Source organism: Anomaloglossus baeobatrachus, chromosome 7 (assembly GCF_048569485.1).
Source record: "Anomaloglossus baeobatrachus isolate aAnoBae1 chromosome 7, aAnoBae1.hap1, whole genome shotgun sequence".
NCBI lineage: Eukaryota > Metazoa > Chordata > Amphibia > Anura > Aromobatidae > Anomaloglossus > Anomaloglossus baeobatrachus.
In genome coordinates, this window is record NC_134359.1 from 142299119 (window position 1) to 142322788 (window position 23670).

Consider the following 23670-nt stretch of genomic DNA (forward strand, 5'->3'; position numbering starts at 1 on the left):
GCTGTCTAACAGCGCCCGCGCAGTGGCTATTGACGGGGGAGAACGGTCAACTAGGAGTGCTGCCTGAAAGCCAGCTTCAGCTAGAGAGTGCAACGGAGTGGGAAGTAAGGAGACTGCTAGAGAGCACCAGGCCCAACCGGGCGGCAGATCCCGAAGCGGGGATAGATTCAACTTTCTTCTGCTAAACCTGCCGGTGTGGGGCTCTTAAAGCCCACACCACAACACTACAAAAGCCGCAGCCACGTAACCACAAGTTAGGGCCCATAGGTCATAGGAGGCAAGAGGCTGGAGTGGCCTGGTCCGGGGAACAAGCACACGGCGAACGAAGGGGAGAGAGGCTTCAGCATCTTCCCTGGGTGACCCCCATAGGGACTCAAAGTCGGGGTCACCCCAAACCACCAAGGGCTAAGGAAGGCGAGTCAGTAGTCACCCTCATAAAGTCAGCCTGAAGGATACCTGGTTCCTACCTGGCTCATCTCAGCTACGCCCGGGTACTCACCCTGCCACCTGAAGTGAGTAAAAACCCTGAAAGACATCCTGCCTGTGTGGTCATTCTGCGACTTGTGGTACTACACACCTACACAGGGCCCTGGGGCTTGCCTCACTCTCAGGAGGCTCCTACATCTAACTGCACACACCATCAGCCCCAGGCGACCCTCAACCTGCAGTGGCGGTCCCTACTGGCCGCAATACTGAGAGTGGCGTCACGATCAAAAACAGAAGATTTCCTACCAGTGACGGAGATCCAGCTACGTGGAGTCCCTGAAGGTATGCACCGATACAACACCTGTGGGGCTTCACACAGTATACGGTCAGTGTGTCATGGCTGTGTGTAGTATACAGTCAGTGTGTCATAGCTGTGTGCAGTATACGGTCAGTGTACCATGGCTGTGTGCGATATACAGTCAGTGTATCATGGCTGTGTGCAGTATACGGCCAGTGTGTCTGATCAGCCGGGGTCCAGCACCTGGCACTTTCACCAATTGGCTGTTTTTAAGGGAGCCTGTCAGGTGCAATATGCATCCAGGACTACGAGCAGTTCTGGGTGTATATTGCTAATCCCTGCCTACCAGCCCATGTATACACTAGCATAGATAAAGAGATCTATAGAAAACGTATTTCTAAAGATCTTATATTGTATGCTAATGAGAGAGGGGACTAGTCCCAAGGACGTTACTTCCCTTGCTAGTCAGCCTCATTAGCATGTTAATACACCCCTGTGGGCCTCTGTGGGCGTGCTATTATGCTAATGAATATGAAGCATTAGAGGATGATGTCACTCACCTCTCCGCTGCTGTTGCCACCCAACGCTGGATTTCGGCTAAGTGCGCATGACCCCGGAGGTTCGGTCATGTACACTACTTCAGTTTGAAGCCAGGAGCGTACACCCGGTTTCAAAGTGCACTTGACTAAAACTCCAGGATCATGCGCACTGAGACGAAATCCAGCGTCAGGTGGCGATATCAGCATCGCATACGATAAAACATCTTTAGAAATACTTTTTCTATAGATCCCTTTATCTATGCTAGTGTATACAGGGACGGTTAGGCAGGGATTAGCAATATGCACCCGGAAGTGCCCGTGGTTCTGGTGCATATCGCACCTGACAGGTTCCCTTTAAATATCGATGGCAGCAACAGACGGCTAGAAGGCTCACTTCTTCTGATAGTGGCCGCGACCAGGCACTGTAGATCTGTTCCCATGCTAATCAATGAGGCGGATGTGCAGTACTTGGCATAATTGTTCTAACATGATCCTCCACTCTTGCCACTGGCATGGGAGAATCCTAAAAGTGTGCAGAGCATGCTTTGTGAGAATTCAGAAGCCTGCAGTCACCTAGAGTGACTGCAGACTTTCATCATAAAATATTAAAATTAAGCTTTGTAGCCCAATGTTCACTACGTATAATATACTCATTGTCAGGATTCAGCTCCACTCTCTGTTTCCAGCAGTCATTACATTGCCGCACCACTCAAATGCAAGTCTCATATTTAGTCATGTGACAATTAGCGTCTCTTTCTACTTCTGTTTTTCAGTGAAGATTGAGAGAGTAAAGGGTACTTTACACAAAACGATATCGCTAACGATACATCGTCAGGGTCAAGATGTTCGTGACGCACATCCGGCGCAGCTAGCAATATCGTTGTGTGTGACTAAAAGGAGCGACTATCAATGGTCACGAAAACGTCAAAAATCGTTGATCGTTGACATGTCACTCCTTTTCATAATATCATCGTTCCTGCGGCATCACACTTTGCTATGTGTGACATCGCAGGAAAGACGAACATCTCCTTACCTGCGTCCACCGGCAATGAGGAAGGAAGGAGGTGGGCAGCATGCTCCGCCCCTCCTCTGCTATTGGGCAGCCGCTTATTGATGCCGCTGTGACGCAGAACGAACCTGCCCCTTAAAGGAGAGATTGTTCGGTGTCTCCAGCGACATCGCTAAGCAGGAATGTGCGTGTGACGCTGCCGTAGCGATATTGTTCGCTACGGCAGCGATCACTCCCATGACAAAACAGCGACGTGGGCGGGTGCTATCGCGCACGACATCACTAGCTATAGCTAGCGATGTCGCAGCATGTAAAGCACCCTTTAGGCTGAAGCCACTCGAGGATTACTGCGAGTCCTTGCATGACACTCGGCTTATGCTCACAGCACAGCGAGAGCCGAGGGTCATGCGACTGTGGCCAATCGTGCCATCAGACCACAGCTGCAGTGGGGAAGGCCAGCGCTGCGGAGGGGAGTGCCGGAATTTTTCTCCCTCACTCCTCTATTGCCGGCTGATGTGAGATTCGCACAGCATTCGCGGTACACTGGTGTAACGCGATAGTAGTGCGATGTTTATCTCACCCCATAGACTTGAATGGGTGCGAGTGAAACAGGCTCGCATTACACTCACAGCATACTGCGACTGTTTTCTCGGTTCGATTAGGGCTGAGAAAACAATTGCTTATGGGAGCGGGCACATAGAGTAATATTGGTCCAAGTAGTATGCGATTTTATTACATTCAACTCGCTCCGTTTTTTTTTTCTCCCTGTGTATGCTAGGCCTTAGGAAGATCAGCTCGTCTGCACATAACTAAATGTGCAAATCATATATGAATGAGCAGCCACATGACAACTACCCAAACCGCGGGGCGGGGGCGCTAAACAGGATTCTTGCCCCGGGTGCCAGAAAGCCTAGATACACCTCGGCCACATGACGACTACCCCCAAACCGCGGGTGGGGGGGCGCTAAACAGGATTCTTGCCCCGGGTGCCAGAAAGCCTAGATAAACCTCTGCATTATGTGTCTTTCTGCCATAATAATGACAGAAAAGACTGATATGAAGTGTACAAGTACAGGAAAATCACCAGAGTGCTCTACGCTGTGAAAAGCAGTAGAAAATGGCACTGGAGTAAACATGTGACCACTTCATGTAGGTTGAAGCTATGGATCCTGGGTAAATTTATGTATTTTTCCTCCTTCAGTTTTTTTGCAGTACACAAAAAAATGGAAGGCACACGGATGACAAACGGATGACATATGAACCACATATGGAACGGAATCGGGCGCCACATGGATGCAGCCGTGAAAAAAACGGACCGTTTTCTGCGGACCGCAAAAACGGATTGGTCATGTGAATGTAGCCTTATTCTGATCTGCCATTTATAAACAGCAGGCAGAAATAAGAGAATAGCGCCCCCCAGCGTCAGAAAATCTCCGGGGTTTCAGTGGGTAGCTGAGACCCTGGAGATCATGATTCAGGCCGGTTTTTCCGGTCCCCGCTCACGTGATCACCGGTATACACCGTATACCGATGATCACGATACAGTAAATGACAGCGACGGTAAAAAATTATTTATCTCCCATCTGGCATGAACAAACATGTCAGATGGGAGATAAATCTCCTCCCCGGTCCCCTACTGTCCCCCGGTGTCACCAAAGTGCTCCCCCCAACCTCTCCCGGACATCCAAGATGGCCGCGCGCACTGCAGCGCACCAGACGCATTCACCCTACTCCTCTAATTTCTGTCGCATGTGCCATGACACATGCGACAGAAAACTTCTCCCCAGGCCTTGCCAGGTCACCCCTATAACCCCACCGGCGTTCCCCGATGTCCCACGGTACCTGTGCAGCGTTGATCCTCCGCGGCCCCCTCCTTCACAATAGACGCTGCCGCATGCACAGAGTGCCTGTCAGCTGAGCTTCCTGTGTTCAGACACAGTGAGTGGCGGTAACCATGCATCTGTAAGCTACTGCAATGCCCTGCTCATGAGGTAAGGAACATAGATGATCAAGAGAGCTATACTACATTTCCAAATGGAGGTATTTGATTTTATAGTTGCCCTGCTGAATGACTACCAAACATGAGGGTCCGTTATACGCCACAAGAAAACATGTCTAAATATCGAGCTCTGTTGTTTAGTATTCATTCAGCTGGATAACTGGACTTAAAGGGGTATTCCATCTCCAAGATCCTATCCCCAATATATAGTTGGTGGAATAGCTATAATATCAGCAAATACCAATATTTGGAAATGTAGAATAGTTCTCCTGATTAGGCATGCCCTTACCTCATGAGCAGGACATTGCAGCTTTGGTAGCAACAGTTACGACATGGACTCTGCTGCTGTGGACCCGGGGAGAGTGGGTGCAGATTCATTGCACCCACACTCCTCACATGGAGGGTCTGCACTCCTAGAAAATGGGGGATACATTCCCTGAGCATGTCCCCCCATATTCTGGACGGTCCAGAGTCGTCGTGGGACCCCCTTTTTTTTTCCCTTACAATAAATTGTTGAAAGAGGGAATGTTTTGAGGAGTGTTTTTTGGCCATTTTTTTTGTTAGTACTGACAGTTTGTGATGTCGGGTATCTGATAGACACCATGACATCACAAACTGCTGGGCTTGATGTCAGGTGACCTTACAGCTAGTATCAACCCCATTTATTACCCCGTTTGCCACTGCACCAGGGCACAGGATGAGCTGGAGTGAAGCGCCAGGATTGGCGCATCTAGTGGATGCGCCACTTCTGGGGCGCCTGCGGCCTGCTATTTTTAGGCTGTGAAGGGCCAATAACTATGGACTTTCCCACCCTGAGAATACCAGACCACAGCTGTCCGCTTTACCGTGGCTGGCGATCCAATATGAAGGTGACCCTACTTTTTTTTTTATAATTATTATTATTTATAAAATAATTATAAAAAAGAGCCTGGGGTGACCTCCACATTGGATCACCAACCCCGGTAAAGCTGCCAGCTGTGGTTTTCAGGCTACAGGTTTTCTGCTTTACCCTAGCTGGCTATCAAAAATGGGGGTACCCCACGTCATTTTTTTTAACTATTTTTTTAAATAAAAAGAATTAATGAGCTTCCCTGTATTTTGATTGCCAGCCAAGGTAACGCCAGGCAGATGAGGGTGGCAACCCGTAGCTGTCTGCTTTATCTGCGCTGAGAATCAAAAATACCGTGGAGCGCTACGTCATTTTTTTTAATGATTTATTTCTACAGTACTGTGATGTCAGGCAATCAAAATACAGGCAAGCCCAATTTTTTTTTAGTTATTTAAATAAATAATTAAAAAAAAATATATGGGCTCCGATGCATTTTTTGTATTGCTAGCTAAGGGTAATCCAAGCAGCTACTGGCTGCTAACCCCAACAGCTTGGTGTTACCTTCACTGGCAATGGAAAATACAGGGAAGCATTTTTATTCTTTTTGCCAAAAAACTAAAAAAAAAAATAAATGACGTGAGCTTTGCCATATTTTTGTATGCTAACCAGGTACAGCAGGCAGGTACGGCTACCCCCAACCCCCAGCCGCCTATTTGTATCCGGCTGGGAACTAAAAATATAGGGAAGCCCTTTTTTTAATTATTTCATGAATTTCATGAAAACATTAAAAAAAAAAAAACGACGTGGGCTTCGCCCCATATTTGTGTCCAGCCGGGTACAACAAGGCAGCTGGGAATTCAAATCCGCAGCACAGGTTAGCCCGAGCTTTCTGGGCGCCTCTGCTACGAATTGCAGTCCGCAGCCACCCAGAAAATGGCGCTTTCATAGAAGCGCCATCATCTGGCGCTGTATCCAACTCTTTCAGCAGCCCTGAAGCCGGGTGGCTTGCTGAGTAATAAGGGTTAATACTAGCTTTGTTTTACTAGCTAGTATTAAGCCAGAGATTCTTAATGTCAGGCAAGTTTGACCTGGCCATTAAAAATCTCCAATAAAGGGTTAAAAAGAAAGACACCACACAAAGAAAAAATACTTTAATAGAAATAAATATACAGACACATTAGAGACTCCATGTTTATTACTCCCTCTCACCCCTCCACGATCCTGCTCTTCTGTTTTCTTTCCCCATCAACCCATGCAGCTCTGCTACATCAGACAGCACTGCATGGGAAGAAGACGCTGCTGCTCCGTGCAGTATTCACTCAGTCAGTGAGCAGAGGCTGTCAGCTGTAAGCGGTGACGTCACCTCTGACAGGCAGGTTACCATAGCAACGGTGCTCCGATCACGTGATTCCCGGTGCCGCTATTTACCAGCTGTGACAGCTAGTCCCTGCATGTGGGCTAACTCTGTAAAGAGCGCCGACATGCATGGATGTGGAAGCCAATCATGTGCCAGAGCATCTCGCCGGTAAAAGGACATGCTCAAACGAGCACCGCTTACCGGAGAGATGCACTGACAGGACCTAGCATGACGTCATAATCATGTGATCAGTCTGTAGCCCATGAGATAATAGACACGTGACTGGTCACATGGCTATTTTGACGTCACAGAAGGTCCTATCATCAGTGCTGGTTAGCGGGAGGACGCAGCGATTATCAGAAGGAAAAGCGGCGGGAGACAGAGTGCAGGACGCGTCGCGGGGACCTGTAAGTGTAATAAACATTGCCATAACTGTATGTGTACATGTATAATGTGTTTTTATGGGTTTGTGTTTGCCTTCCATTGTTTTCAATGGGGCTCGAGAGGTTCGTTGAACCGAACTCGAACGGTGCCTCCGTTCGACGAACTGAACTTGAGCCTTCAGAGGCTCGCTCATCTCTATTGAAGAGTCATTGGCTACACTGAGGACAGCAAATTATTTCTCTACTCTTGACCTTATTAGTGGCTACTGGCAGGTGTCCGTCGCAGAAGAAGACCGGGAGAAGACTGCTTTCGCTACCCCGATGGGTCTCTGCGAGTTCAACAGCAGCCTTTTGGGCTGTGTAATGCGCCAGGAACCTTCCAGAGGCTGATGGAGTGCTGCTTGGGACATCGCAATTTTGAGACAGTCCTGCTATATTTGGATGACGTCATTGTCTACTCCAAGACGTACGAGGCAAATCTGGAACACCTTGCTGAAGTGTTTTAGGCCCTCTCCAAATACGGGATGAAATTGAAGCCCTCCAAGTGCCACCTGCTGAAACCCAAAGTACAGTATCTCGAGCATGTGGTGAGTGCCGAAGGTGTGGCGCAGGACCCAGAGAAAATTACAGCTATCCAGAACTGGCCAAGATCGACCACAACCAAAGAGGTGAGGCAGATTCTGGGCCTGGTGGGCTACTACCGTCGCTACAACAAGATGGCGGCGTCTATGCAGAATAGAGTTGAGCGATGTTCGAGTCGAACGGTTCGCCAATTTCAAGTTCGAGTGATTTTGTGGGGTGTTCGAGTCGTTCGACGAACTCGAACGATTTGCTTAAAGTTCGGCAGTTCGAGTTAGCATTCGAGAACGGTTCAATCACCAAAAGCGTGGCTTTTCACAGTAAGCATGTGCGTACGTTGCGTATCTGCATGCGTCCTGCATCCCCAGCACCATTCCTCTCTCTTTCCTACGCACCGATCACGGGCGCCTCGCTGCACGGCTGTCACAAATCTTCAACGGCTTTTCCTCTTTTGAAAATGGCTGCCGCTTCATTATTCAATCAGGTATTCCGTTCCTTCCCTGCCCACCTAAGCCCATGATTGGTTGCAGTCAGACACACCCCCACGATGAGTGACAGCTGTCTCACTGCAACCAATCACAGCCGCTGGTGGACGGGTCTATATCGTGAAGTAAAATAAATAAATAAATAATTAAAAAAAAAAAATGCGGTTCCCCCCCAATTTTGATACCAGCCAGGATAAAGCCACACGGCTGGAGGCTGGTATTGTCAGGATGGGGAGTGCCACATTATGGGGAGCCCACCACCCTAACAATATCAGCAGGCAGCCGCCCGGAATTGCCACATACATTAGATGCGGCAGTCCCGGGACTCTACCCGGCTCATCCCGAATTGCCCTGGTGCGGTTGCAATCGGGGTAATAACAGGGTTAATCATGACAAGCGTCTCCCCGAGATGCCTTCCATGATTAACCTGTAAGTGAAAGTAAATAAACACACACAACGAAAAATCCTTTATTTGGAATAAAAGACCAAAAAAACACCTCATTTACCTCTTTATTAATCCCCAAACAACAATCCAGGTCCAATGTAATCCACACGACGCTTTCATATCTGCTACATGAAGATGACAGGAAGCCCCGTAGAACACGAGCGCTATGTGTCCTCTCCACACAGCACCTGAAGTGAGCCACACTGTCACCGGAGACTTCACTCTGCAATGCAGAGGTCAAGATAACCAAATTTTCCTATTTTGCTCATTAGAGGCAGTGGCTCAATGTTTAGAGCTACTGCCTAGGGAGCAGTAGTTCACGAGTTCAAGTCCCAGCCGCCCCGGTAAAGAATTTAATTTATTTTTCATTTTAAATTATAATTATTATTTATAATTATAATTTAATTTAATTATGCACTGAGGGGATGAGCCGGACATCAGCGGTGAGCCGTGGGCCACACCTCTAAAATGGGAGCAGTTCACGGAATGAGGCTGCATTGCTCTCTCTTCTCTCTCTTTCTCTCTCTTGTTCTCTCTCTCTCTTTCTCCCTCTCTCTCCTCTCTCTTCTCTCTTGTTCTCTCTTTCTTTCTCCCTCTCTCTCCTCTCTCTCTTCTCTCTATAATCTTTTCTCTTCTCTCTCTTCTCTCTCCTCTCTCTCCTCTCTCCTCTCTCTCCTCTCTTTCGTCTCTCTCTCTTCTCTCTCTCTCCTCTCGTCTTCTCTCTTCTCTCCCTTCTCTCTCCTCTCTTCTCTCTCTCCTCTCTCTTTTCTCTCTCTCTTCTCTACTCTTCTCTCCCCTCTCTCTCTTCTCTCTCTCTTCTCTCTCTTCTCTCCTCTTCTCTCTCCTCTCTCTCTCCCCTCTCTTCTCTCTCCTCTCTTCTCTCTCTCTCCCTCTGTGCTCTCTTTTCTCTCTGTTTTCTTTCTCTTTTCTCTCTCCTTTTCTCTCTTCTCTTTTCTCTCTCTCAGACCTGGCGATGATCAGCTGATGCAGTCACATGACGGAATCAGCTGACACTAAAAGTCGAGCGGTGAGGCCGGCTTTTTACCGCCCAGCCGGCTAAACTATCAGCTGCTGCTGTCGGACAGGAGTCTGCACAGAAGTGTGTAGTTTGTTTGTTTGTTTTTTTTGCACTGATGCATCAGCTGATTGTATAAAAGCCGTTTATATAATCAGCTGCTGTGTCATGTGATTCAGGCCCTTGAACCTGACACATCATCTGATCGCTTTGCCTTCCAGCAAACCTTTCAGATGATATTTGATCTGGATTGGACGGCACGGGACCCTTGACCCAGGATTACTGCAGAGGGGGGTTCTTTATTTCAATAAAGATGGAGTCACTAATTGTGTTGTGTTTCATTTCTAATAAAAATATTTTTCTGTGTGTTGTGTTTTTTTTATCTGTACTAGAAATTCATGGTGGCTATGTCTAATATTGGCGTGACACCATGAATTTCGGGCTTAGGGCCAGTTAATATACAGCTACCCCTAACCCCATTATTACCCAGCGAGCTACCCGTCACCAGGGCAGCTGGAAACGTTGGATACAGCGCCAGAAGATGGCGCTTCTATGAAAGCGCTATTTCTGGGGCGGCTGCGGACTGCAATTTGCAACAGGGCTGCCCAGAGAGCTTGGGCACCCTGCGCTGATGATTCCAATCCCCAGCTGCCTAGTTGTACCTGGCTGGACACAAAAATTAAGCGAAACCCATGTCATTTGTTTTTTTTTTAATTACTTCATCAAATTCATTAAATAATATAAAAAAAGGGCTTCCCTATATTTTTGGTTCCCAGATGGGTACAAATAGACAGCTGTGGGTAGCCCATAGCTGCCTGCTCTACCTGGCTAGCAATAAAAAACATGGCGAAGCCCACATAATTTGGGGGGGGCAATCAACTCCTGCATACAGTCCTGGATGGAGTATGCTGAGCCTTGTAGTTCTGCAGCTGCTGTCTGCTGTCTGTATGGAGGAGAGCAGACAGCAGCTGCAGAACTACAAGGCTCAGCATTCTCCATTCACTAGTGTATGCAGGAGAGCAGACAGCAGCTGCAGAACTACAAGGCTCAGCATACTCCATCCAGGACTGTATGCAGGAGTTTTTTTGCCCCCCCCCAAAAATGATGTGGGCTTTGCCATATTTTTGTATGCTAGCCAGGTACAGCAGGCAGTTACGGCTGCCCCCAACCCCCAGCTGCCTATTTGTACCCAGCTGGGAACCAAAAATATGGAGCCCTTTTTTTAATTATTTCATGAATTTCATCTACTAGCAATTACTGGAAATTGTTTCCAGGTTCCTTTCCATTCCAAGTGAGACTTTTCAGTATATCTGTGTGCACATTAGACCTGTAAGTGCAATCCTTGAATAAGGCTCTACTAGCTGAAACATGTTGGATTTCTCTTAATGTGTCCCCCCTCACTGTTTTCATGATCGATGGATCTTTTTTAATAGAACCTCAATAAATATTTTTAACCTTCTTTGAAGTGCTGGAGATCATACTCTAGTTTCCTTATTTGTACCCAGCTGGGAACCAAAAATATAGGAAAGCCTTTTTTTTTTTTTTTTTTTTTAATTATTTCAAGAATTTCATGAAATAATTTAAAAAAAAATTACGTGGGCTTCACGCAATTTTTGTGTCCACCAGGTACAACTAGGCAGCTGGGGATTGAAATCCGCAGCGCAGAGTGCCCAAGCTTTCTGGGCAGCCCTGCTGCGAATTGCAGTCCGCAGCCGTGCCAGAAAATGGCGCTTTCATAGAAGCGCCACCTTCTGGCAGTGTATCCAACTCTTCCAGCAGCCCTGAAGCCGGGTGGCTTGCTGGGTAATAATGGGTTAATACTAGCTTTGTTTTACTAGCTAGTATTAAGCCAGAGATTCCAATGATCATAATATGAGAAGAAACTGACTGCAAAACAGCTGCAATCCCGGTAAATTTTTATTCCAATACTCTAAGGTGCAGGATACAAGCGGGCGGGAGGAGACCTGGATGCGGCCCCTCGCTGCGGACGATGGCCGTTTCGCCTGTAATTAGGCTTCTACGGGTCCACATGCAAGAATTCAGCATAGCACAATGCTTTCAAAATGCAGCTTTTTGGCTGCGTTTTGAAAGGCACATGCAGTGACTTAAACGCTGCGGAATAGAACGCAACGTGCGCACATACCCATATAGTGTCTCTTGAAACCTGAACGAGGTTGATAGGAGTTAACCCCTGACATGACCAGGCTGGATCTGGGAAACTCTGGAGCGAAGAATACCGGTCCTGGATCATGACAGGTGCATGTGATGATTCTGACTGAGTCTATGTGGTGGAGTCCAGGCTGCGTCGCCTCCAGCAGGGGAATCGGTCAGTTGAGACTTATGGCTCTGAATTTCATAGATGGGCAACTGACACCAAGTGGAATGACCCGGTGCTTATAAGTCAGTTTTGCCAGGGACGTTCAGAGAGGTTGAAGGGTGCCTTGGTGATTTATGAATCCTCTGAGACCTTGGAGGCCGCCATTTCCTTAGCTGTATATGTGGATAGACGCCTCTGAGATAGAATGGTTAGACTACTTTCCCTTCCTTTTCACCATTTGCTTGGTACTTCGCCGTACCTAGCGTGACATCCTGGTCTTAAAATCCTAGGTGGGCTAACATACATATCACATTTTACATGAGCACTTTAATAAATAGATGATGTAATTAGAGTCACAAGTCAAAAAGTTATTTATAACAAAGGTGTCTTCGATGTTTAAACTCATTACTTTTAATCATACTACTACTGCAATTAACATAACTCAAAAAGCAGAAACAACCATTAAGTGGTTTACCTGTAAGGGTGCATTGAGTTTACTTTTAAAGACCTATTGTCAGAATGGAACAGTCTATTAGAGATGAGCCACCCCCCTGGCGTTCGAGTTCGGTTCGGTTCATCGAACGGAGGCCCCGTTCGACGAACGTTCGACGAACCGTTCGACGAACCACTCGAACCGCATTGAAAACAATGGGAGACAAAGACATAAAAACACATAGAAAACACTTTCAAAGGAGTCCAAAAGGTGACAAACAACTCCCAAAACACCACAAACACATGGGAAAGTGACAAGGACATATACTCATGCGAAAGCAAAAGAGCTGGACGAGTAAAAAGAGGAGACACAGATATAGGCATGTCATGCCCTTCTAAAATCATGTAAAACACAGCAAGTGGACTCCAACCAGTCTCCCTTTTTCCCAAAAATTTGGCCACACACACCACTTTAGTGTCATCAGTTGTCCCCCAGTTGCAAACTTGACAGGTTGATTTGCATGAAGCACATTCAAAAATACGCCAGCCTTAACTGTCCCCAGGATGACACCAGAGTAGGTAGCAAAGTCTTTGCTGAACCATGACTTGTTCATCTTGGCTCATTTTTAAAAATACAGCAAATACAGACGAGTAAAAAGAGGAGACACAGATATAGGCATGTCATGCCCTTCTAAAATCATGTAAAACACAGCAAGAGGACACCAAGCAGTCTCCCTTTATTCCAAAAATTGGGCCACACACACCACTTTAGTGGCATCAGTTGTCCCCCAGTTGCAAACTTGACAAGTTGATTTGCATGAAGCACATTCCAAAATACGCCAGCCTTTACTCTCCCCAGGATGACACAGGGGTAGTTAAGTCCTTGCGGATCCATGACTTGTTCATCTTGATGAACGTTAGTCTGTCCACATAGTCACTGGACAGACGCGTGCGCTTATCTGTCAGCACACACCCAGCAGCACTGAAGACACGTTCAGAGACAACGCTGGCTGCGGGACACGACAAGATCTCCAAGGCGTAAGTGGTGAGCTCAGGCCATTTTTCAAGATTTGAAGCCCAAAATGAGCAAGGCTCCAGTTGCAAAGTCATGGCATCGATGTTCATTTAGAGATACTCCTGTATCATCCTCTTCAGCCGTTGTCAGACTTCTTGTCTCTTGTGGCCTTGCATTGGATGGTCTAAAAAAAATGATGAAACGATTCAATAAAATTGCTGTTACCAGCACCAGATACGGTGTTGCTGGTACGGTTTGCCTGATTATGACTAGACAGTCCTATGCTTGGCAAGTAACAACTGGGAGATTCACTCCGTGCACCACTGGTGTTTGGTGGAAAAGCCGAGCTAAGATTGAGTAACAGCTTCTGCTGATACTCCTGCATACGTGCGTCCCTTTCTATGGCTGGAATTATTTCGCCAAATTTGAACTTGTACCGGGGATCTAATAGTGTGGCAACCCAGTAGTCATCATTACTTCTAATTCGGACAATCCGAGGGTCATGTTGTAGGTAGTGCAGCAAGAAGACGCTCATGTGTCTTGCGCATCCATGCAGACCAAGTCCTCGCTGTGTTTGTGGCGGCGAGGTGATAACCGTGCTTTCTTCCTCTGACATCTCCCCCCAACCTCGTTCAACCGAAATTTGACCAAGGCCTCCCTCATCTGCTGAGTCTTCCATGCCCATCAAGAGTTCGTCCTCCATTTCTTCCTGGTCTCCTGCACCTTCCTCAACATTTTGGCTGCTACCATGCCCTCTTGTTAATCCCTCTCCCCCACCGTCCCATGCCTGCCGCCTTGGTGATGCTGAACATCTTGACCTTGTAGATGTTGGTATCCCTTGCACATATTAATCCTCCTGTAATTCCTCGCCTTCCTCTTGTCCCACCCCCTGACTCCGAATAGTGTTTAGCGTGTGCTCCAGCGTGTAAATGACTGGAATTGTCATGCTGATAATGGCATTGTCAGCGCTAAACATATTCGTCGCCATGTAGAAACTGTGCAGAAGGGTGCATAAGTATTTGATCTGAGACCACTCCAGCAGCGTGATCTGCTCCACCTCTGCATCTCGTTGGCCCAGGCTATACGTCATAACATTTTGCACCAGGGCTCGGCGGTGCTGCCAAAGTCGCTGCAACATGTGGAAAGTGGAATTCCAGCGTGTCGGAACATCGCATTTCAGGCGATAAATCGGCAGGCCGAAAGACTTCTGGAGCGATGCAAGTCAGTCAGCTTCGGCGGTTGAACGGCGGAAGTGAGCAGAGAGTGACCGTGCCCTGTGCAGAAGCCCATCTAGGCCGGGATAGTGGGTTAAAAATTGCTGGACAACAAGGTTCTACACGTGAGCCATACAAGGCATCTGTGTCACGTAGGGCCACACCCAGATTTGCAGCATTGTCGCACACGGCCTTCCCTGGCTGCAGGTTGATTGGAGACAACCATTTACGAAACTCGCTCGCAAGAGCTGACCACAACTCCTCAGCTGTGTGACTCTTACTTCCAAGACATTTCAAGGTAACGACCGCCTGATGCCGTTGAGCTCTGCTGCCAGCATAGTAAGGAGGTGTGTGGGATTCCTTGTGCGCAGTTACAACACGAGTGGCCTGTCCAGGCAGGCTTGGGGCGGAGGTGGAGGACCCAGATGAGGTTGAGGAGGCAGAAGCCGTGGAGGAACTTCGAAATACAGAGGATTGACGCACAAGTCGTTGGGGCAGCAAGACTTGTACAGCAGACCCTTCTCCATTTCGCACATAGTTACCCAGTGCCCAGTCAGCGACATGTAACCTCCCTGTCCATGCTTATTGGTCCAAGTATCGGTGGTGAAATGCACCCTGTTACACACAGAGTTTCTCAAGGAAGCGGTGATGTTGTGTGCGACATGCTGGTGTAGCGCAGGCACACCTTTCTTGGAGAAGTAGTGGCAACAGGGCATCTGCTACTGGGGCACTGGGACGGACATATGGTCTCGAAAATCCTCCATGTCCACCAGGCGGAAAGGAAGCATTTCTGTACCCAACAGCTTGCAGAGGGTGAAAATCAACCTCTTAGCTTTGTCATGGCTCGGAGGAAATGGCCTTTTAATGGTCCACATCTGAGGGACTGAGATCTGGCTGCTGTGCGGAGACAGTGTTGAGTAGGGTGTCCTTGGAAAACTGCTGCTCTGTGAGGAAAGTGCAGGCGGAGACATGATATTGCCTTCATCCAAAGTTGATGCTCTCGATGTCTGAGAGAGCTCTAGAACAGCACCTATCTCCCCTCCCAATACAATTGATGATGACCTGCCAAGCAAACTGCCTGTTGCGGTTAAAGAGGTGGAAGGTCTGCGTAGCAAAACATGTGTGACAGCTGTCCCCACAGTCATAGAGAATGAAGAGCGCGCGGATGCAGTTGAAGGGGCAGACGGTGGTTGGCCCGCTCCGCTAGGCCCCATTGTAGCACAGTGAGCTTCCCACTGGGACTTATGCTTGTTATTCATGTGACAGTTCATGGACGAAGTGGTCAAACTAGTGAGGTTTTGGCCTCTACTGGCGACAAATCCTACAGATTACATGAGTTGAGAGATCCTTTGCGATGTCAAAAAAGGACCAGGCTAGGCAATGCTTAGAGCCCATGTGATCTGCAGAGCCACCCCTACTTGTGCTCAGAGGCAGAGTTGGGGGTGTGGATGCAGTTGTTGACTTGCATCCAGTACTCCGTCTCTGTCCAGGAAGGCGCAACCTAACCTCATCGACAGTCGCATCCTCCTCCACCGCCTCTGCTGACCTCATCAAGTGCCTGACTGTGGGTTGACAGTAAGTGGGATCTACAACCTCATCATCACCCTGTGTGTTTGCACTCCCCTCGTCCTCAGAGCTAACCTTTTCCTGCCCTGACCGAATAGTTAAGTTGTCATTCCAATCAGGTAACTGAGTCTCATCGTCATCAGAATGTTCCTCATTGTCTCCACCAAGAGGAGTTACAGTTTGGGAATGAGGGTCTACATTATGCTCAGAAACTTCTTCATCAGGGCCTGAATTTGACTCACAAAGGTTGTGGCCATCACTGCAGATCATTTCCTGGTCTGTACTCAATGTAGCTTGGGAGCAGACCTCTGATTCCCAGCCTATAGTGTGACTGAACAGCTCTGCAGACTCACCCATCTCTGTTACACCATACTCTGCAGGCCGAGTGGATACTTGAGAGTTGGGAGAAAACAAGTGCGATTGGGTTGACAACTCAGAGGACTGTTGTTTTTTGGATGTTGAAGTTGAGGTGGAGGAGAGGCCACTTGTTGGAGCACTTGCGATCCATTCAAGCATGTTCTTTTTTTGTGCATCACCTACCTTTGTTACAGTAATTCTGTTCCGTAAAAAAGGGAGCACATCGGATTGTCTATGGAAAGTAGTAGACATCTTTTGTTTGAAGATGGCCTTTCTTCAGCAGATGTTACTGTAGCTGTACCACCTCTCCCAATTGCCACAAACTTTTTTTTCCCTTTCCAACACGCCTGTTCCCCTTTCCACCAGCATCTGTTCTTTTCACACTCATTTTGTTTGTGACCAGATTGGACACTTAAAATGTCGGAGCAAAAATGGAGAGGTGGTGTACAATGCAGAGGTGGTCTAGCTTTATTGACAGCTGAAGAACCAACACTGACTATCCCTGACAATGCAACTATGGCCCTAACACTGGCAGCACTGTTTGCTATAAAATTAGCGTAGCAAACATGGGCAGGAGGGTAGAATGCACAGGTGGTGGACCTTGCATGGAACAAGTGGGACACTAAGTATAGCAGACACTTTTTGGATGCCACTAGTGTCCGCACTGTTTGCTATGAAAATAGCGTAGCAAAAATGACCAGGAGGGTAGAATACAGAGGTGGTGTAACTTGCTTGGCGCCAGTGGGACACAAAGTATAGCAGACACTTTTTGGATGCCACAAAGTGTCAGCACTGTTTGTGTGCCGCCCCATGTCAGCAGCCTGACGCTGCTCGGGTCCGGACCTTCGGTGAGTTGCTCGAGGATCTCCGGACCTGGGGGTCCTGCGGACACTCTTAATGAAAAGGGGTGGATGATGGTGGATGTAGGATGTATATGTATGGGCTGAGCCGTATAGAGTTCGTGACGCCACCCACAGTGTGTGGTGAGGTTGGACACCACCGCTGCAGTTATGGGGGCACCCGGGGGAGATGTTAGGCAGCAAGTTGTTAACTCCTCCAAGGGCAGGGAGATGGGCGACCGCAGGGTGCTGGTGTACTTACTGCTGAGAAGAATGGACACAAGTCTCTGGTAAACCAAGGTGATGGTGGTCGGTGCCCGCAGCCGGCTGCGTTCTGGTTCCCCACCCGGCTGGTGGTCTCTGTCTTTCTCCTACACTCTGTGTGTGATTGTGGACTGCCTGTGTCTGAAACTCCAGGAGTCCGCTCACGGCTGGATGTGGCTTAAGGAGCCCTTGCCCGCAGATGCTGGCCCATGGGATCTCTGAGCCCTGGCGGTGGCCTTTTATCCCCCTCGTTGGGCTGTTGTCTTCTATCGGGACTTTGGGTGGGACAGGACCTCTAGTCCTAGCCTCATTCGGTGAATTAACGGATGCCAGTTGTTTCTGGTCCCAGTTTTCAGGGTCCAAGTACCCCCTCTTGTGCTCCGGTTTCCGATTCGGTTCCCCGGGTCGGTGCTGGCGGGCCACTGCCCTGTCCCAGTCCACCTCAGTTCCACCGAGCCGTCTTCCCGACTCCTGCAGACGGAGACCACCGTCTGCCACTTAGCCAAAGGTACCAGCGCTCCTACCCTGGCACCATTCAATTTGGGGTTTCTCTCCTCTGCTGGAGCTGCACACAACTCAAGCCCACACCTCTCTCCAACTTGAACTTTCAAACCAGACTGACTGTTTGTGTTCCCGCCCTGGGCTGTCTAGACTCCTCGGTGGGTGGCTTCCAACTGCCTGGTTCCGCCCCCTGGTGTGTCTGTCTAGCCCTGAGGGGGGGTGACTAAGGTTTTAGGTCGGCTGCTGTTACCTGAAGGGAACGGTGTTTGTGTGGGGGCCTATTTGGTGACTATCTGGCCTGGCCAGGGAGTCACATTTGCTATAAAAATAGCGTTGCAAAAATGGGCAGGAGGGTAGAATGCAGAGGTGGTGGAACTTGCTTGGCACCAGTGGGACACTAAGTTAGTATAGCAGACACTTTTTGGATGCCACTAAGTGTCAGCACTGTTTTCTATAAAAATAGCGTAGCAAAAATGGGCAGGAGAGTAGAATGCAGAGGTGGGGTACCTTGCTTGGCACCAGTGGGACACTAAGTTAGTATAGCAGACACTTTTTGGATGCCACTAAGTGTCAGCACTGTTTGCTAGAAATATAGTGTAGCAAAAATGGGCAGGAGGGTAGAATGCAGAGGTGCTGTAGGTAGCAGGACAGCTAAGGAAGCCTCAGTTTCTATCCCTGCCAATGAAAAAATTCAGCAAGGACTTGCCAGAGCTGATGTAGCCAGACGCTGTTATCTAAAGCCCTGCATTTGCACGGACCTGCCTAGCAACAATGCCTATGAACGGCTGTAATGCAGCCCTGAAAAGGGCTGAAATGACTAGTAGTCCCTAATCCCTAAAGCGCTGTGTAGATTGCACTGTATCTCTATAGCGCGCACAGCAGCAGCAGCGGGAGTGGTGACTGTCACCCACTCGCAGCAGAGAGCTAATGGCGGCGATGAGGAAAATGGCCGGATCTTATAGAGCAAAGACATGTGACATGCACAGCCTATCACACAAGCCCTTGCTTGTCTGGCAAAAATCCACTTTGCTGTGTGTTTGTCTGTGATTGGCTGACAGCATGGCCCACCCCACTGCACGCGCAGTTAGGGAAAAAGAAAAAAAAATGGCGATCAGCATTCTTTCAGCACTCAGCAGCAGCACTGATCTAAACCCCGTCCCCCCCCGCACACTATACGCTGAATTTTGATAATAGCGTGATTCACAGTGACTCACACTATTACAGTGAAAAGCCAGCTAGTAACTAGCTAGGTTTTTTGTTGATCGAAAAAGTTCTCGAACGTAACTCGAACTACCAAACTTTTACCAAATCGTTCGAGTTCGTCGAACGACTCGAACACCCCCCAAAATCACTCGAACATGAAATTGGCGAACCTCGAACATCGCTCAACTCTACAGTCTATCACGAAGATTTGCAATTTTTCTATATGATGTAAACGTGGGGATTTGTAAAGGCATCAATGTCAGGCAAACAACTGCCTAACCTTGGCCAATGCCATCTTACAATTTTGGAAATTTCATTGCTTTCACAATTATACCATAGATTGAAATATTACTTACAGCAAAGATGGGCTGCAGTGTGTACATCGCCCAGGCCAATAACTAATACTCTACCAGGATACAGCTAAACCCCCACTAAATGGAGGCATCACAGGTGCAGGAGGAGCAAATCACACACACACACACTTCCATGGAATGGAGGGGGCGATTACTAGATAATAAAATTGCACACTAATGGCTTGCATAGTGGGGGTTTAGCTGTATCCTGGTAGAGTATTAGTTTTTGGCCTGGGCAATGTACACACTGCAGCCCATCTTTGCTGTAAGTAATACTTAATTTTTGGAGGATATTTATTCCTCTTCTTGTTGCTATGTTTATATTTAGTGTAGGGACCTACAAGCATGAGGTCCCGTGACGAGGGTTGTAGGTTTCCGTTTTATGGCCATAAATACCAACTAAAACGTCATTTTTTTTGTACAGGATACAGCCAGGCCCCTTTCTGTTGGACCTTGCATTTTAGAGTTTCTGTCTCTGCATGATACACAGGTGGGGTACGGCTTGGCAACACGCCTGATCTAATAGCATGGGCGTCACTTAATAGGCTGTGGGCTTGTGACTATGTTATCTGCATGTGTGAACAGCGCTCTATGTAAGCCATTAGTGTGCAGTTTTATCATCTAGCAATCACCCCCTCCATTCCATGGAAGTGTGTGTGTGATTTGCTCCTCCTGCACATGTGATGCTACCATTTAGTGGGGGTTTAACTGTATCCTGGTAGAGTATTAGTTTTTAGCCTGGGCGATGTAAACACTGCAGCCCATCTTTGCTGTAAGTAATACTTAATTTTTGGAGGATATTTATTCCTTTTCGTGTTGCTATTTTCATAAATTGAAATAGAAGGAATACATTGTTGTTGTACTTTATGAGATTTGAATTCTAAAAAATTGGGAGTAAAATGAGGTGTGTGTCTTCTAATCTGAACACACCTTTCCAGGAGGTGGTGGAGAGGGGTTGGAGGAGACAGGCGCTGTGCTGTGGCCTGCGACGCGCTGTGCTGGGGCCTGCATGTTGGGCTGTGTAGCGGGTGGTGAGGCAGGGGCATCCTGAAAATGATGGCAGTGCGCGTGCGCAGATGGGTCTCTCGGCTCAAGATTTCATCTGCGCATGCGTAGCCTCTGGCCCATTGATCTCTCAGCAGCAGACTTAAGGAAAATGTTGCCCGGAGGTGGTGCGTGTGTAGATGAGAGTTTGGCTTGTCATTGAGCCAATAGCTCAATCTGCGCACTTGCAGACTCCGGGTGCAATTTCTTTGAAGCCTGCACCGCCAACAGTTTCTGGAAGTTGCCTACCTCACAGCATCCCACCACCCGCCAGCCACACTGCTCACAGCATTGACCTGCTCCACCACTGCCTCTGCCTCCTGTGACCCCTGCTCCACCAACGCTGCCATCACCGTGGTAAGAGACCACCTGATTGTAAGATGGACCCAATTTCTTTTTTAGCTTTTTTTTTTCTCTAAATTTTAGGTGCGTCTTATAATCTGATGCGTCTTATAAACCGAAAAATACAATATATACAGCAAAGGAGATGTATGAATTTCTATTGATAGATAGTCCTATAAGTTATTGTTTTACAATCTTTATTATCATAAATTTTTTTGTTTTATTCAAATTAGTTTTAATTTTAAAACAATTGGCAATTTTGGATAAACATTCACTTTACGGTTCACGTCGGTATCCGCAAACTGTCTGTTGTTTTCGATATGTACAGTATGTATCAGTATCCATGACTGGGACAGCACAGATATGATGGTGATGTCGCGGTAAGGGCCAGATTAAGGTTGGTGGGGGCCCCTGGGCAGAAAATCTGGTGGGGGCCCCATAACGTTAACATTTTTAGCTATAACAGTAGAGCGCGAACTGTAGCATTTAGATATAAATCCAATGAACATTTATCTTCTCCTGTTCTGCCACATTCAGATTTACAGTACTACAATACAGACACAGTCCAGGATAACTCACAGCAGTCACATATACACAGAAAGTAGAGTTAGGCTAAGACCGCACTTTGCGTTTTCACCTGCGTTTCAGCTGCTTGTTAGGTCCGTTTTGAACTGCACCTTTTTCATGCCAAAAGGCATGCGTTTTGATTTTCCAGCAAAGTCAATGGTAAATATTGATTTTCAGACCGCACTTTGCATTTCTAAACGCTGCGTTTAATTTGCATATTTTGTGGCAAAAACCATGCGTTCAAAGAAGCAGCATGTCAATTGTTTTTGCCATTTGGGCTGCGTTTTGCTAACATTGAAGTCAATGAGAAGTGTCAAAAAGCAGAAAACATCTAAATTCCAGCGTTTTACATGCTTTTTAGGTGCAGAAACACTGCGTTTTTTACTTCAAAAACATATGCTTGTCACACATTAAAATAATGGAATAATATGTCCCTTTACACACACACATTTAAATTAGTAAAAATTATGATTTTATTGCTATTTTTACAATAAATTTTATTAATCCGCTATGTTTTCAAAAAATTTAACAAATTTCATTGTTAATTTAAAAATTATATCTGTTTCTTCTTTTTTTTTCTTTTTTCAGTCTTTTTGACTATTTAATCTTTATTTAGCAGTGTCTTGATGTTCAAAACGCATCTGTCAAAACGCAGGGGAAAAGCAGGTAAAAAGCGCTGAAAACGCATCTTAAACGCGGTAAATACGCATGCGTTTTCAGCACTAAAGTTCTGAAAAAGGCAACTTTGGTCAAATCAATTAAGCCCAAAACGTGCGTTTAGAACTGCAAGTAGGAAAACGCAAAGTGCGGTCTTAGCCTTACTCACGTATTTTTTATTGATCCCAATGTTAAGGCAGCCAGGGCCGGCTCCAGGTTTCTGTGGCCTCCGGGTGAAAGAGTCTCCATCCACACACAGAAACGCACATACACAGGCATACATACATATACATATTTGAAGACAAATTCAGAAAAATACATATAAACAGACAAATATATGCACAGTCATATACACTGACATACATGCAGACACAGACGCATTAGGGCTCGTGCGCACGTTGCGTAATTCCATGCATTTACGCTGCGTATAGCACTGCAGTGTAAATGCATGCGTTTTGCGTCCCCTGCACAATCTATGTAGATTGTGCATGATACGTGCACCCATTGCTTTTATGAACGCAGCGATTTGGGTGCTAAAATGTTGACCCAAATCTGTGCGTTCATAAAATGAGCATGTCAATTATTCTGTGCGCTATGGATGCAGCTCCCTCTCTGTCTATGGTGGGGGCAGCAGCCATAGCGCATGAAATCGGCTTTTTTTGTACAGAAAAACTGCATCCATTATTCAGTGTTTCTGCAGCGATTTGACACGCACGTGTGCTGTCAGATCGCTGCAGAATATTCAGCAGATACGTGCGCATGAGCCCTTACAGGTATTAATATGGGGAAGTCGCCAGCAGCCTCACTCACCTCTCCCGCTTGTTTCCGTCCAGCTCCTTCAGAACATGTGGCTGTGTTTCACGATGGCTGTCACTAACAGACAAGACTGCACACTCACAGCACTGCTGTATATACATCACAGTAGAGGCTGGGGGCTACAATATATACATTACAGGAGGGGCAGGGCGCATAGACGTTACTGGAGTGGCAAACAGCTCTGGTGGTGTACTCATTACTGGGATGGGTGACATAGAGCTCTGGGGGACCCATATAGTTCTGGTGGGGGACGCACAGACTGCTCTAATTCATATATACACACACACACAGTACTGCTTCTTACACACACAGCTCTGACACACACACGCACACACAGCTCTGACACACACACACACAAATACAATGCACCCCCCATTACTCCACAACAAGCACACAATACAATGCACCCCCCCATCACCCCCTACACACACACACACACACATACACATACAATGCACCCCCCATTACTCCATATACACACACATACAATGCACCCCCATTACTCCCTACACACACACACAAACAATGCACCCCCTATTACTCCCTACATACACACACACACACACATACAATGCACCCCCCATTACTCCCTACACACACACACACACACACAATGCACCCCCTACACACAATACAATGCACCCCCCCATCACCCACTACACACACACACACAATGTATCCCACATCACCCCCCTACACACACACACACACACAATGCACCCCCCCATCACCCCCCCTACACACACACACACACACACACACACAAACCTAGGGTGTCCAAGAAATTAACGGTAACCATACAATAGTGCATATTTATGT